Source organism: Camellia sinensis, chromosome 7 (assembly GCF_055761805.1).
Source record: "Camellia sinensis isolate YWXY chromosome 7, ASM5576180v1, whole genome shotgun sequence".
Lineage (NCBI taxonomy): Eukaryota > Viridiplantae > Streptophyta > Magnoliopsida > Ericales > Theaceae > Camellia > Camellia sinensis.
The window spans coordinates 113,793,850-113,809,377 of NC_138967.1; the positions used below are offsets into that span (position 1 = coordinate 113,793,850).

At 36.9% G+C, this 15,528-nt stretch overlaps 1 pseudogene across 1 annotated transcript in view; it reads left to right on the plus strand.

Annotated features, from left to right (window-relative positions):
- Positions 1-14,777, plus strand: part of LOC114292302 (G-type lectin S-receptor-like serine/threonine-protein kinase At2g19130 pseudogene) — a 35,721-nt pseudogene extending 20,944 nt beyond the window's left edge. The window contains exon 5 of the transcript XR_014335879.1: positions 12,008-14,777. The product of XR_014335879.1 is annotated as a G-type lectin S-receptor-like serine/threonine-protein kinase At2g19130 pseudogene (transcript). The remainder of the gene's footprint in view (positions 1-12,007) is intronic.
- The last annotated feature ends 751 nt before the right edge of the window (positions 14,778-15,528 follow it).

Genomic DNA, 15,528 nt, shown 5'->3' on the forward strand with positions numbered 1-15,528 from the left:
AGAAACTTAACACCTGATCACCTCCTAAGGTATCAAACAAGGAACGAATGGGTAGTAGCTCAAAAGCACTGGGGAGGACATTTCTCTCTAGATGGACTTTCCAAGTGGCATAAAACTCCCTAAACAGCTTAGACTTTTCTTTGGACTCAAACTTGTCAGTGTTGAATTTAGGACGGGAAACAGTAGTCTTGCGACGTTTTGAAGGCTCACCCATGACTAACCAACCCACAACACACAATACCTAGTGAAAATTATAGAAGACCCAAAGAAAAAGAAAACAACAAAAGCCAACACAACACCATTAGTCCAACATGGTTTGAACAAATAACACTCATAACCTTAGCACAATATAAATGTCATGAAAAAGCAGGGCTAGGTTAAAAAGCAACAAACACAGATGTAGAAATGAGTGAAAGCAATTAACAGTAGATGCAAGTCAAATATACCACATTCATAGATGAAGCACAGGACAATATAATAGACAAATAAAATAAAACCCTAATTTTAAACCCTGGCATACAAACCGAGCATAAAATGTACCAAAAACACTAACCCTAGATGCAAGAGAGAGACACTAAACATTATGAAATAATCAAAATCAACAATGAAGAACCCTAGATTAAAACAGAGCAGACTCACAAACACAACTAAACCAAAGCAACACACAAACCGAAGAAAAACAAAGAAAATAAAAACAAAATGACTTACTAGTAATGAAGATGTAGGTCTAATGAAGTCAAACACCCCCAAAGCGAGTGAAATCAGAGAGATGAAGCAACAATGGAATTGAAATCGCCCAATGAGAGTGAGAGAGACAACAATCGGAGCTAAAGGGGCAAAACTGAAGTGAAAAGATGCAGTAGCAGCATTAAAACCACGACAGGTCGCTCGAGCGAAGAGTCTCTCGCTCGAGCAAGAACACTTATGCGCACGGGGTCGCACGAGCCAAAACTTTGTTGCTCGAGCTAGAAAAGCACGCTCTCAGGTCTAACTCAGCAGCAGAAGCACGCTCGAGCCAGGACTCCTTCGCTCGAACGAATGAGGAAAAAAAAACAAAACCAAAAAACACCTTTTGAGCAAAAACACTGTACTCAATATCATGAAACGAGACCTGAATCACAAGTAGATGATCACATTTAGCCAAAAATGAGACTAAGATGAAATAATCTACAAACCATAAGACCTGCAAACTTTTGACAATATGACACTTGTAAGCATGAGAAAATTAGATACGATAATCAGTGATCATAAGCTTCATGAGAATGTACTACTCAAAAGATCAACATGAGAGCTCACATACTGAATGTGTGTGTGTGCTGTCCTTGAGAGGCCACAGAGCTAGAGTTAATCCTCGTAGTGATCGGATGGCTGGACCTCCGGCAAGAGTAACTAAACATCATAGAGAAAAGTCAAACCACTAGGAATCATGGGGTATCCGTTGAGTAAAGGCGGAGGCTCCCCTTCAATCAATGAGTCCCTTTTTTTTTTTTTTTCTTTCTTTCTTGTGGGCACTCACTGGTGGCATTCACGCTCATGAGTATGGAAACCAAACCAAAGAAGAATGAAATAAAAAAGGATGGCCTGGTTGGTGCCTTTGAGGTAGCCTTTTCCTAATGCTCGGACTTCAAGGAACTGTGGAAGAAACCGTAGAAGTGAAAAATGATGGTAGATGGTTAAGAGACTCAACACCACTCATGATATACTAGTATAGGTCAATTCCTCTAAAAAAGTATAAGAAACACTGTTAGTGGCCCATAGAGAACTTTGATCACTTGTGCGGAAACCCTTGTAGCAGTTTATCTCAAGGATGTGTATAGAATGAGATCATGAAGTTAATGAGCATGGGCATTCAAAATGAGCTATGAACAAAGAACAATGAGATCTTGCAAGCAACATGAGTAGTGTACATATAAATTTGGATGCAAAAATGACAGGAATCAATGACAATGAGATTATAGCATCTAAGCACACATAAAACCAAATACTCACACCCACTCAAGGAACAAGAAACACTCTAGTGATCGAGCATGACACCCAAGGTCTTTCTAAGGAACTCAAACCGAAGAAGATCAAGGGGTTTTGTAAAAATATCAGCTTTTTGATGCTCAGTAGCTACATGTTCAAGAACAACAAGGCCCTCTTCCACTAACTCTCAAATAAAATGATGACGAATGTCAATGTGTTTGGTGCGAGAGTGTTGGACAGGATTTTTTAAAATGTTTATGCACTTGTGTTATCACAAAAAAGAGTGAGAGTGTTCTGTTCTATCCTATAATCATGAAGCATCTGCTTCATCCATAACATTTGTGCACAACTCCCTGCAGCGATGTACTCAGCCTTAGCAGTCGAAAGAGAGATGGCATTTTGCTCTTTACTATGCTAGGAAACCAAATTATTCCCAAGGTAAAAACACCCCCCGGATGTACTTTTCTTGTCATCCGCATACCCTGCCCAATCGGCGTCAGAAAAACCAGTAATTTTAGCTGTAGTATCAGTAGAAAACCAAACCCCATACCCCAATGTCCCATTAACATATTTGATGATGCGTTTGACCGCAAGAAGATGAGACTCTTTAGGACTGGCTTGGTAACGGGCACAAACACCAACACTGAAGGCAATATCAGGACAATTGGCTGTGAGGTAAAGAAGACTCCCTATCATACTCCTATAAAGGGTAGGATCAACACCAATACCAGAGGAATCTTTGGAAAGGTGAAGACTGGTGCTCATGGCAGTACGCGCATGTTTGGCAGACTCAAGACCAAACTTTGACATAAGATTTTTGGCATACTTAGTTTGAGAAACAAACATTCCAGAAGGAGACTGTTTAATTTGAAGACTCAAGAAATAAGACAACTCTCCCATCATGCTCATCTCAAACTCATGTGTCATATAATCCGAAAAATATTTCACAAGATAATCAGCCGTGGATCCAAACACAATATCATCAACATAGATTTGAGCAACAAGAATATAAGACTTAGTATGTTTCACAAATAAAGTCTTGTCCACACTACCCCTTTGAAAGTCATTATCAAGAAGAAAGGTAGTAAGCCTATCATACCAAGCCCGAGGGGCTTGTTTCAACCCATACAAAGCCTTGTCTAACTTGTAGACATGGTTTGGACATTTAGGGTCCTCAAACCTTTTTGGTTACTCAACATAAGCCTCTTTTTTCAAGTACACATTCAGAACGGCACTTTTCACATCCATTTGATACAATTTGAAACCAAGAAAACATACAACACCAAGTCAAATACGAATAGATTCGAGACGTGCAACTGGGGCAAACGTCTCATCATAGTCAACACCTTCTACTTGTGTGTAGCCTTGAGCAACCAACTTGACTTTATTTCTAACCACAGTATCATTCTCATCAAGTTTATTTTTAAAAATCCACTTGGTACCTATCACATTTATATCTCTAGGTCTGGGAACTAAAGTCCAAACATTGTTACGTTTAAATTGACCAAATTCTTCATGCATAGCATTGACCCAACTATCATCTAGTAAGGCCTCTTTAATATTCTTAGGTTCAATTAATGAAACATAACACATATGAAATACCTCATCCCGAATCTGTCTTCGAGTTTTCATTCGATCTGATACACTTTCAATCACCTGTTGAGCTGGATGATTCAGTTTCACCCTTGCTGATGGTTTGAACTCAGGACTTGTGGTGACAGAAGCATCAGAAGTGGTGTCTCTCTGTGCACTCTTTGGACTCTGACTTACCTGAGAAGTTGGTGTTGTCTCAACTTCTTGTGCTTGGACCTCAGCTTCTCTTTGACTTTGTGGTTCAGTATCCAGGATTAGAGACTCAACATTGTCATCCTCATTTGTTGCTGGAGTAGGGGAACCTGTGTCATCTATAACCACATTGATTGATTCCATTAAAGAAGAAGTTTGCAGGTTATAGACTCAAAAAGCCTTACTAGTGGTTGAATACTCTAGAAAAATACATTCATCACTTCGGGAGTCAAATTTTCCTAAAAGCTCTCTATCTTTGAAAATGTAACACTTACTCCCAAAAGTTTTGAAGTATTTTACATTAGGTTTCAATCCCTTCCACAATTCATATGGAGTTTGTAAAGTGTCGGGCCTTAAATACACGCGATTTATGACATAAATAGCAGTATTTAGGGTTTTAGCCCAAAGCTTTGGAGGAAGTTTCTTACTAAGGAGCATGACCCTAGCCATTTCTTGAACAACTTTGTTCTTCCTCTCAACGACTCCATTTTGTTGTGGAGTAATAGGTGCAGAAAATTCATGCTGAACTCCATGCATATCACAAAAATCCGAAAACGAACTGTTTTCTAATTCACGACCATGATTAGTTTGGATTCTTATGATACGCCCAATGGAAACACCCTGTTCATTTTGGATTTTAAGGACTAAGGCCTGGAAAGCATCAAACGTATCCGATTTTTCCCTTAAAAAATTTACCCACGAAAATCGAATAAAATCATCAACAGTAAAAAAAATGTATCTTTTACCTCCAATGCTTTTAGTGCGAGTAGGACCCATTAAATCCATGTGAACCAAATCAAGAGGACATTTGGTTGTAAAGCTGTTCACCTTTTTATGAGGGGCACGGGTTTGCTTTCCAAGTTGACATGGCCACACACATGGTTCAGATTCTTACCAAGTTTAGGTACTCCTCTCACAAGCTCTTTGTTGGTTATCTTAGTTAGGTCTGTGAAATTCATGTGACCTAATCTTTGATGCCACAAATCAATGTTACTTATGATGGTAGAATGACAAGTGAGATCATTAGTAATAACAATCCCCTAGCAGTTATCAGATGTGCGAACCCCATGTAAGACAATATTTCCCTTTTTATCCAAAATTTCACATTTATTTTTTGAAAACAATACTTCATGGTGGGAATCACACATTTGACTAATGCTCAAAAGATTTGCTTTAAGACCATCAACAAGTAATGCATTTTCAAGCTTGGGAAGACCAGCTACACTTATAGAGCCCTTACCAATGACTCTAGAAGTGCCACCATCTCCAAAGGTAACAATTCCACCTTCATATTTTTCAAGGGAGGTGAAGTAGGATTTATTACCTGACATGTGACGAGAGCACCCACTATCAAGATACCACATGTGTGAGTCACATGCTTTTAGGACAGTGTGAACAACTAAACAAGTCAAATCATCTTTTCTCACCCAAATCTTTTTGGTCTTAACAAAATCAAGTCTGGTGGTCTTGGTGAATGTCTTGGCGTTGTAAACACTCTCATGAATCTTAGTGTTCCGCCTAGACATATAAGGTTGTCTCCTAACCCAAAAAGTATTTGAATTTCTACCCTTTTGAGACACCTTACCAAATAATTCAAAGCAGTAAGGATGAATGTGGCCATACCTACCACAGTGATGACAAATAAAAACAGGTTTTACCTCCCTTTTGTTGATCTTACCCCCTTTAGGTAGATGAAGAGAGGAATCACCCTGGTCTACCTTCAACTTTCCCTTTGCTTGAGTCTTCAGGTCATGTGATATAGAGGCCTGTCCCATGTGAGCTGTCGCACCATAGCCTAGCCCACTTTTGTCACAACCCATTTGTTGAGACTTGAGGATGTCTTCTAATGATTTGGAACCTTTGTTCCACATAGCAATTGTGGCTCTAGCAATTCGGAGTTCTTTATCTTTCTGACAAACCAGCTCTTCCAATGTAGCTTGTGACATCTCAAGACTTTCAAGCTTCTCTTCATATGTGGAATACATTTTCAGGAGTTCATTCCCTTCGGTTTCACAAGATAGAAGTTTCCCACATAGGTCTTGCCTGTCACTGGAGATCTTGATGACATTCTGCTTTGCTGTTACAAGTTCGCCTTTTAGCTTGACATTCTCGCTTTCACATGCTTTGAGTTTGAGAGTGAGTTTGTCATTGATTTTGGACAAATTCAGAGATTCATCGTAAAGCTTTTCGTAAGCTTGTTGTAGATCATCACCATTAATCTCATCATTGTCTTCTGATGTTTTATCATCCTCTTTTTGCTCCTCATTCTCCTTGATCTCATCCAATCTAGCAACTAAGGCAAGAAAGTTGCTAGATGGTGGTGAAGATGAATCTCCTCTTTCATGAATTGGCTTAGAATGTCCCATGCATCTTTAGCCTTTGTGCAGTGAGCAACCCGTTGTTGTTCTTCATCAAAAATTGCTCCATGAATAGTAATCAGGACTCTCTGGTTACTTGGATTGTCAGTACTTTCAACATTCTCTTCAATGGCTTGCCAGCCTTCTGGGTCAAAAGCTCTCAGAAATGCCCTTATTCTGATCTACCAATACAAATAATTACTTCCATCAAAGGTGGGAGCATGATACAGATTCTGACCACGAGCAAATTCCACTGTTTTCCGAAGAAGTTGTGCGAAAGTGGACCAAAATGCCATGAAAGCACTATCCCCGTCTTCAACAGATTCAGTTTCTTCGGGTTCTTGCTTCGACTTTCTTTCATCATCCCAAGTTACTGTGTAAACTTTCTTCCGATTCTTTTTCGAAAGACATTTAAGGGCAATATGACCAAACCCTTGACATTCATAACACTTGACCCCTTGCCCCTTTACAATCTTCTATTCAGTTTTTGGAGCAAGTTTTGGTGGAAAAGTTTTGGGTTTATCATTACTCTTGTCTTTTGAAATAGGGTCTCTGAAATTAGGTTTCTTTTTCTTTAAATTTTTTTTGAACTGTTTAGTACACATAGCCGTCATCTCAGACTCTAAATCAAACTCAGTCTCAGGAGTTTTTGCAATCTCATGAGCACTAGTGAAAGCCACACTATCTTTTTGTTTTTTCTTGGAAATCTGGTGGGCTTCATAAGTCTGCAGGTTTCTAACCAACTCTGATCAAGCTTAAGGGTATCAACATTCTGAGCCTCCTCAATGGCTGTCACTTTTGATTGGAACCTCTCGAGTAATGACCTCAAAATTTTTCCAACAACTTTAGCTTCAGGGATTTTTTCACCGAGTGTGAAACAGGAATTCACGATGTTACTAAGTTTAGCATAGAAATCATCAAACTTCTCATCATCATGCATAAAAAGGGTTTCAAAGGTAGAGGTGAGACGTTGAAGTTTTGACCTTTTGACAGAAGTAGTACCTTTGTGAATCGTTTCTAGAATGTCCCAAGCCTCTTTTGCTACCTCACACTTGCAAATACGACGAAATTCTTCAAGTGTGACGGAACAAAAAAAGGGAATTGAGAGCCTTACTGTTCCAACTCGAGTTTTGGTAATCGGTTGTGTCCCATTTATCAAGGGGTTTGGGAATATCAATACCATCAATGGTGACAATAGGTTCACTCCACCCATAGATCACACAGTGCCAAACTTTCTCATCGATGGATTTTAAAAACGCTCTCATACGAGCTTTCCAATAAGAATAGTTTGTACCATCAAGTAATGGAGGTCTATCGGTCGAGTTACCTTCACGAATTGAATCTATATCACCAATCACACAAAATCACACTCCTGTAGTTTTGATAAAAACAAAGAGTGACCTGCTCTGATACCAATTGAAAATCCTAAGTGATTCGTGGTTAGATCAAGATTTAAATATTCCAATTCCCAATCATTCAAAACACAATCTAAATCATCAAGCACTTACGAAAGTGATTTAGATTGTTGTTTTCGAAATAAATAATAAATCGACACAAACGATTTTTTACGTGGAAAAACCTCTCAAAGAAAACCTTAGAAAACCTTAAAGTAGATCTCCCAAAAACCTAATCCTAGTTTTGGACTAAAACAAGTATTTAAAGAAAACTGGAACAGCGAAGCTTGCTCGAGCGAAGACTCTCTAGCTCAAGCGAGGAACTTATCTCGCGTGATTTCCATAAGTGGCTTCGCTCGAGCCACGCAACCTGTGCTCGAGCGTACATTCACATCTCTTAGATTTTTTGCCAGACGCAGTCCTCGCTCAAGCAAGGACTCCTTCGCTCGAGCGAGCAAGACAAAACAACAAGGAAATTTACAACTCAATCACACAAGCTTGTTCGCGGGATTGACAAGACTAAGGGACCTAACATGATTCAAACATTTTTTCTATCAACAATGCAACTAGAGGGCGGAATCAGGAATTTTGTTCGGGCGGGCCAATGTATATGCATAAATTATATTGAATTAGTTTTGATGCATTATTAATTGAATACAATCTTTTATATAAGCGTTGTGAAAAAAGTATTTCTTGAGAAAACTAAATAAGTCCAATAAATAGTTTTTTCAGTTTTGAATATCTCAATATACAATTAGTTAAACCAGTGTTTTAAGCAATTTATTGATTGATATAATCTGATAAATAAAAAGTGAAAAATACTTAAGATTCTTGAAAAATGTTTAAATTTACACTCAATGATATTAAATTTGTAATGTTCCAATTTTTATACCCAAATAATAATACAATAACCATGGTTCTTTAAAATAAAATTGAAAGTAAATCCCCACACTTGCATTTACATGATACAAATAGTCTTCAGGCAATAATACATTCACTTTAAATCAAAATAACATAAACAAATAGATACTCCCAAGGGTTTACAAGTTTCCAAGGTTTAGGCTTGATTACGCAAAATAGTTATTCAAACCCACACAAATACAGCCATTGGCTTACAAACAAAGTTACAGCAAAATGAGAGCCTTGTACTCTCTACACATATTTCCTTGCCTTTAGTTAGGCGGAATCACCACATCTTTTCCTGCACAAAAATCCCGTAGGGTGAGCATAAAGCCTAGTAGGAAATCCTTAACAAAATATATACATTTTATACAAGTCTTAAGAAATGAATACACATGCCATGCTATGTCTTTTTGCAAATAAATCATATCTTCATCTTTTAAAAACCATCATCCTCAATGATGCCATGAAATGTCTATTATTCAAAACTTAACAATTTAATTCAAGGGGCGGTAAATACAACTCAAATCTTTTGAAAAAAAACTTTCAAAATCTCTTTTCTTCGATCAATGAAAATCAAAACCCATAAGATCATTTTAAAAAAATAAGAGACAAACCCACTTTCAAAATCGCTTAACTTCTTGAATCCACAATCAATTTTCAAAGCTATTAAAGGATGATTTCGAAAATCATCTAGATCTTGCAAATATATATATATATATATATATATATATATATATATATATATAACTCTAAGAAAATCCCTACCTCAAGTATTGAAGAAGAATTGAGATGAAACCCCAAAATCAACGATGCCTAAACTCGATCTTCACCACACACAACAAAGCTCTCGAGATGATAACCAATTTTGGTGAAAGAACTTAGGTCTAAATTCCAATGTATTTGGAGAAATTAAAGAGAGAAGATAACTACTAGAGAGAGAAGCTCCCGATCTAGAATTCTGGAGAGTTTTAGAGAGAGAGAGGGGACTGAAAAAGTGATTTGAAATATCAGATTTACGAACTGATATAACATGGTCCGCTCGAGTGTGGAAAGCCCTGCTCGAGCGTCAAATACACCTCCCTAGTACTTTTGCAGATATGTCAAACTTCTGGAACCAAACATTCTCCGCTCGAGTGCATAAACGGCCGCTCGAGCGGACAAGCAACTTTGAATGCATTTTGCATTTTTGCTTCGGGGACGCTGCCCTCGGACCCGCCAAAGGATGCTGCCCCCTGGACCCCCGCGAGTTGACCGGGTAGCTCGATCCCCGACATAGTCAGCGAAGTGGCAAAACATGAAAGATACGCTACAACCCGATACAAACATGAGACATTACCTGTTCCAAACACTGTTACAACCCGATAACCAAAATAAGGGGAATACAAGGAACTAAGATACGTAACACCGTTCAAAACCATACCAACCTGAGCCCGGAACACTACAAAGAGACGGGTCAAAACCGGGATCGCTACAAAATTTTATACATTAGTTGATTTATTTAGAAATCAATCAATTAAGTCTTAACCCTTGCCATGTCTTTGTGAATAAATATAAAGGTGAAATTCTAGGGTCTCTAACCTTACTCATAAAAAAAAATACATAGATTTTTAAAATTCAAAACATAATTGACATGTAACGCTTTGTTTTTATAAAATCGACTCGATAAAATTGATGTTATTATTTAAAATATGAAATAATTAGAAATCATTTTATTAGACATTTCAAAATACTAATGAAATAAAAAGTTAGTAAAATAATTCTTATAAAATTAAAAAATCATTGTATTATACATTTTATAAGTACTCACAAATATAAAATTAATAACAAATTGTCAAAAATCGGAAGGGATTGGAGTCCCTCTCGGTCCCTACACAGTTCCGTCCCTAAATGCAATATAATTAAAACTTTTATTCATAAATTTATTAAAGAAAGGTTAATATGTGATCTAAATTCATTTAAGTATAGACCCTATTATGTAAAAATTGAATTTAGATTATACATTAACTTTTATAATAAAATTCTGAATAGATTAATTAAATGATATAAACCTTTTTACAACTTGTTCTTATATTATTATGTTAGTTAGAGTAATATTTGGAAGAAAAAGTAACTTATATTGTGTTTGGTCTATTGGGGTGGGATGTTTGGTTCACTCAATTCTTTTTTTTTTTTTTTAATTTATAAAAAGTGTATTATTAAAAATGAAATTAACATTAACTATTGTAAGAGAGTGGCCATAAAATAAGGAGTTTTAAAAATGATCATGTTATTCTATTCTTTTTATTACGATAAATCAAACACTATTTTAAAATTGATCAAAGAAATATAACAATATGAAAATTAATGGATTATGGAGTCTTTTTTTACTAAGGCTTACAAGTCAGTTCATTTCACTTTTTAATTAATTAATTAATTTTTTTGGGTGATAAAATGGCTTTTTCAGTTCAATAAATCAAAAGTTAAGAAAATAAATAAATAATTCAAATTGCATTTATGCAGGGTAGGATTTATGCATGTGTTACAATGATAATAACAATTTGTTGTATGAGAAACAAATTGAAAAAATGTAAACAGTGGAGGAATAAGAAATGTGACAATGATTGTGTGTTATAAACAGTTTTTTTTTTTTTTTTTTTTGAACATTTTTTGAATTTCATATGAATAAATGAATAAACAAATGAGGGTAAAAAGGTAAAAAGATATTCTCTGTTTGTTTGGCAGACATGACTGACATGCAAGGTAAGTGTAATTTTAAAAGAATAATACTATATGCATTAATTAGTGTACACACTAGTGTACCGACTAGTGATGTGGTATAAGTTTAGAGATTTTGGATATTTATAATTTGTATAATCAATGAGATTATTAATGATATCACAACACTAGTTAGTACACTAATATGTATACTAATTAGTACATGTAGTACTACCGATTTTAAAAACTTGAGGACAGATTTTTGTAATTATCATAAATCTCAGTAGAAATCAGGCTAATTGACCCTTTTTTTTTGTTATATTTTTCGAACTTTGAGACTCAACTCTTTGAAAGTTAAAAAAATAAAAATAAAAATAAAAATAAAAAAATAATAAAAAAGTCTATTAAAGACCAAAACGTGTTAAAATAGTGTTTTGTTCAATTACATCCGATTAGGGACTTTTTTAATTTTGTTGACTTTTTATTCGATATTTATAGGGACTAAAAGTCTCGTAATTTTTTTTAAAAATTGACAAAAATGGAAAGAAAAAAAAAAAAAGATCAACATTTGTGAAATTTATTTAATTGACTTAAATTGGCTTAAATTTGTTTTATTGTCAATTGAAAGTCAAAGGTTCACATTGCAGTGGGTCTACATACCCCACTTTGACGCAGCTCTGCTATATGTTCTTTGACTTCGAAGTGTGGATGACTGCATTTGATATCGACACATTTGTGAAATTGTATTTTTTTTTCTTCTTATTCCTGGTCTTGGAGACAATGAGATGCTAAAAAATTGAAAAGAATACCAAATAATATATATAAAAATAAAAATGTAATTAATTCGAGACCCATTCTTATGAAGATGTGAGTCATCCTCTGTTTCATACAATGTTCCCTTTTGTGCAGATAATATATGGATATCAGAAAATGTCCATGCTTCATGTTTTTTGTATTCTTCATATGCTGCTTCTTTTGGACCAACATGCCCTCCCATGGAGCTGACACCATCTCTGCAAACCAATCTCTCTCTGGGGACCAGACCATTGTCTCTGCTGGTGGAAACTTTGAAATGGGTTTTTACAAACCTGGTAAGTCTTCCAACTATTACATATCCATGTGGTACAAGAAAGTATCTACTAAAACTATAGTTTGGGTAGCAAATAGAGGTACACCCATCTCTGATAAGCATTCCTCAGAACTGAAAATCATAGATGGAAACTTAGTGCTTCTCAATGAGTCCCAAACCAAAATTTGGTCCACAAATCAGAACTCTACCACTTCAAATTCTGTGGTAGCTGTTCTTGGGGACGATGGGAACTTGATTTTGAGAGATGGGTCTAATTCAAATCAACCAATTTGGCAAAGCTTTGATCACCCTGCTCACACTTGGTTGCCTGGTGCCAAGCTTGCTTACAATAAGCGTACCAACACACACCAAAGTTTCACTTCATGGAAGAACTCAGAAGACCCTTCAGTAGGACTGTATTCTCTTAAACTTGATTCAAATAATAGTCAGTATGTTGTATTTTGGAATGGGTCTAAACAGTATTGGAGTAGTGGTCCTTGGAATGGGCAAATTTCCAGCTTAGTACCTGAAGTGAGAGCTAATTATATCTTTAATTATAGCTATCAGGACGACGAGAATGAGAGTTACTTCACATATTCCATGTATAATTCTTCGATTATTTCGAGATTTATTATGGATATTTCGGGGCAAGTCCAACAACTCACTTGGTTGGAAAGCACAAAGCGGTGGAATTTGTTTTGGGCTCAGCCGAGACAGCAATGTGAGGTTTATGCTTTATGCGGGCCATTTGGAACTTGCAATCAGAATACACAACCCTTCTGTAATTGTTTGACTGGTTTCAATCCTAAGTCACCCAATGATTGGAATTTGAGTGATTATTCTGGAGGATGTGTGAGGATAGCCAAGTTTCTGTGTGGGAATACTACTGTTGCTAATCAAGAGAAAGACAGGTTTTGGGAAATTCCCAACGTGAGATTGCCTGAAAATCGTCAATCTGTGGTTGTTGGCGGTGTCGCTGAATGTGAATCATCTTGCTTGAATAATTGCTCTTGTACTGCGTATGCTTATGATAGTATGGGGTGTTCAATTTGGATTGGGGAGCTCATGAATCTGCAAGATGGTACTGAAAACACTCTTTATCTCAAACTTGCTGCTTCCGAGCTTTCGAAGCCTAAAAGTAAAATGGGGATTATTATTGGTGCTGTTGTGGGTTCAGTTGCAATAGTAGTCGTCATGGGCCTCATGTGTGTTCATCCCTGGAAGAAACAAAACAAGATTGTGGAAACCCTTTGTTTGCTTTGGCCAAACACATGGTTGAGCTTTCTACATGAAGAGAGGATGACAACAGTTTATGGTTCATTGGTTGCATTTAGATACAAAGATCTACAAAAAGCAACCAAAAATTTCTCGGTGAAAATGGGAGGCGGTGGTTTTGGCTCTGTTTTCAAAGGGACATTGCCTGATTCTACTGTCATAGCTGTGAAGAAGCTGGAAAGCATCAACCAAGGGGAGAAGCAATTCCGAGCAGAAGTCAGCACCCTTGGGACTATCCAACATGTTAATCTTGTTCGGCTTCATGGGTTCTGCTCTGATGGTAAAAGGAAGTTGCTGGTATACGATTACATGCAGAATGGATCTTTGGATTCCCATCTTTTTCATGAAAAGGAGTCAAAGGTCTTGGACTGGAAAACAAGGTACCAAATTGCACTAGGGACAGCTAGGGGGTTGGCTTATCTCCATGAAAAGTGCAGGGACTGTATCATACATTGTGACATAAAGCCAGCAAACATTCTATTAGATGTTGACTTGTGCCCAAAAGTAGCAGATTTTGGTCTGGCAAAGCTTCTTGGGCGAGAATTCAGCAGGGTTCTGACAACAATGAGAGGGACAATGGGCTATCTTGCGCCAGAATGGATATTAGGGTTGGCCATTACCGCCAAAGCTGATGTGTATAGCTATGGTATGATGCTTTTTGAATTGATATCAGGAAGAAGAAACACTGATCGATCTGAAGAAAGGATGGTTAAATTCTTTCCAATCTGGGCTTCAAGTGTAGTCATAGAAGGTGGCGATGTCCTTAGCTTGCTAGACCATAGGTTGGAGAAACATGTTGATGTTGAAGAGGTGTGGAGAATTTGTAAAGTTGCTTGTTGGTGCATCCAAGATGATGAGAATGATAGGCCGTCAATGGGTCAGGTAGTTCAGATCCTTGAAGGGATTCTAGATGTGAACCCGTCTCCAATTCCTCGTTTGCTCCAAGCCCTTGTTGCTGATTAGGAGCATATCTATAATTTTCTCATTTCTTCACAGATTCATTCTTCGATCACAAGTCACAACTATGGAGCAATCCTGCCACTGTTTCCTCAGGCGAAGAGCACTGTATTGTCCAGTTTCAAGTCTAAAATAAAAAAACATGGATGTGCTTGAGCACTATCAATTGTTTTGTTACTTACTATGTATTGTTTTGTTGTCTTAGTCAATGTAATTGGTTTATGGTTTTGCTGTAGGATTGTGCATTGTTCAAATTTTCACGTACATCTCTTTTGAGTACAAGCGTGTTAAAGCAAAATAAGCCCACAAGGGTTAGTGAATTCTACTGTTTTCAATGCATTTATTAGAAATTCTATTCTACTGTTTTGAATTTTATTATTACTTCTTTTTTTCTTTTTTTTTTTTTCGTTTTTTATTATAATTTTTAAACTTGTGTTCGGATCTTGAAATTGTAGAGTCAAAGAAAAGAGAAAAGTGAAAAGTTTAACTTCTATTTCATAACCGTTATACCTATATCATGGTGAGCATGATAATATACCATGTGAACCACTATCATGGTGCATGGCGATATATCATGGTGAGTATGACGATATACCAAATGAATCACCTAAGCCGCCCCCCTCTGGCACACAACATATTATACCTATATTGTGGTGTGCATAGTGATATACCATGTGAAGCACCTAAGCCACCCCCTCTGGCGCACAACCCAAGCCGTCCCCTCTGGCACACCATCCAAGCTGTCCCCTGGCGCAACATCCAAGCCACCCCTTGGCGTCAACTGTTGAAGATGCCGCCCCCATCACTATATCCTTGGAAACTAGCTCGTCAGTGTCTGCAAGGTCGTGCTCACATTAGCGGCAGAGGTAGAATTGGTCATCTGGGTCGTCTTCTTAATCCATTCTCAAAATAGCTTCAAAAGAATCAACTCTTCAAAACAAAGGAATCAATGTGGACAGTGAGAGAGAGAGAGAGAGAGAGAGTATGAGGAATTTAAATAATTCAATAGAATTAATCCTATACAGTAGAAGACTTGTATATATAGGCAGAGAAAGAATATCCTACTAGAAACCTAACTATGACAGTATAAATATATCTAGGAAATCAATACATAATATATCTAGGAATA